This window comes from Galeopterus variegatus, unplaced genomic scaffold, assembly GCF_000696425.1.
Source record: "Galeopterus variegatus unplaced genomic scaffold, G_variegatus-3.0.2 Scaffold20091, whole genome shotgun sequence".
NCBI classification, from domain to species: domain Eukaryota; kingdom Metazoa; phylum Chordata; class Mammalia; order Dermoptera; family Cynocephalidae; genus Galeopterus; species Galeopterus variegatus.
In genome coordinates this window covers 1-1,542 of record NW_007746202.1, presented here as the reverse complement: position 1 = coordinate 1,542, position 1,542 = coordinate 1, and positions in this window count along the sequence as shown.

The following is a 1,542-nucleotide window of genomic DNA, read 5'->3' as shown; positions in this document are numbered from 1 at the left end:
TTAGATATTTCACTTGTGGGATCAAAAAATATTACCATAAATTATAATGTCTTACTATTTTGTGTATAAATATTATGGATTCTGTTTTATATGTGCAGGTGACTGACCCATAGTCTTAGATCATGCATTGCAAATGATTTATTAGTAATCATAGAATACATCACTATGTGTTGGATACTGTGGAAAGCACTTTACATACATTATCTATCTTATTTATTCCTCAAAACAACCCTTTAAGATGCAATTCCCATTTCTCAAATGGGAAAATTTAGACTATATTATAGAAGTCACTTACGGTTAAGTGACTTGCAAAAAATGCAAGGAGGATGTAGTGCTTGATACCTTATCATTCTGATTCTAAAGCTGGTGTTACTAATTTTAATTCTATCATGTTCTTCACTGGGGAAAAAAATCTTCCAGTGTACTGAGAGTTTTGATAGTGTAACTATTAAAATGACAAGTCACATGGCATGCTGATAGCACTTTGATTATCTAGCTGTGAGTTAAACCTAGCACAAGTTGCCACCCATATCTGACCACATTTAGAGCACTTTTTCTACTCAGATCTTGTACGACTAGTCTGTTAGTCCAGACTCGTATTCTTTCTTTTCTTCTGGAGTTAAACTCATAGCCTCTAAAAGTTTGTATTTGTCTTATCGTGAGGGGGAAAAGGGAGGGGGGTATTTATTATGTTTAATAGATCTTAAATTGTGAATTCCTTAATATTTATGCTCTGTTAATAGAAAAATGAATTTTCTCAGCAAAGTTACTGTAGTTTTAAAAATCTGTCTCACATACATTATTTCATTTAATCTTCAGAACAATGCTATTTTGTATGTGATATCCTTCCCTTATAAATTAAAAAAAAATGAGGCTCAGTGAGATTGACTTTTCCAAAATCGCACATGTGAAAAGTCATGGAGCCAAGATTTAAATCCTGGTCTTTTGATAGATATTTCAGTGGTTTCTAATATACCACAGCTCTCCTTCACTATGCTGATGGTGCACAGCAGCTTTATTTAGGATAAGGGATATTGTACATATGAATGAGAAAACTGTAGAAAATAAGAGTATTTTCAAAATTGTGTTCGGAGTTGTAGGTTTAGCCTGTACTAAGCTATTCTTGGTTCCTGGGCCTTGTGAAGATACTATCATTTAATTCTGTGAAAGCAGCATACTGATATGTAACTGGGGTTGTGAATGTAGTTCATATCTGTTTTATATCGTATATGATGGATGATGTAATAAGTACTTTCAAGATTTGCTTTTGAATTTGATTTTGTCTGCTGTGGACTTTTCGTTCTCTAGTTATTTTCTTTTTTTCTTATCCTTTTCCTTTCCTTTTCTTCATGTTGAAAATCTTTCTTCTGCTGCCTTCTTCTGTCAATTAAAAGGAAAACCCCACCTAAACGGTAATCTTTCTGTTAAATACATTCTTACAGTATTATTTTGTATTAACATTATAAGTACATCTTTTTTACTAATAAAAAAACCAGTCTATTTAAGAAAGATGCTTTTTTAGAAAAATTGAGGCTAAGTATC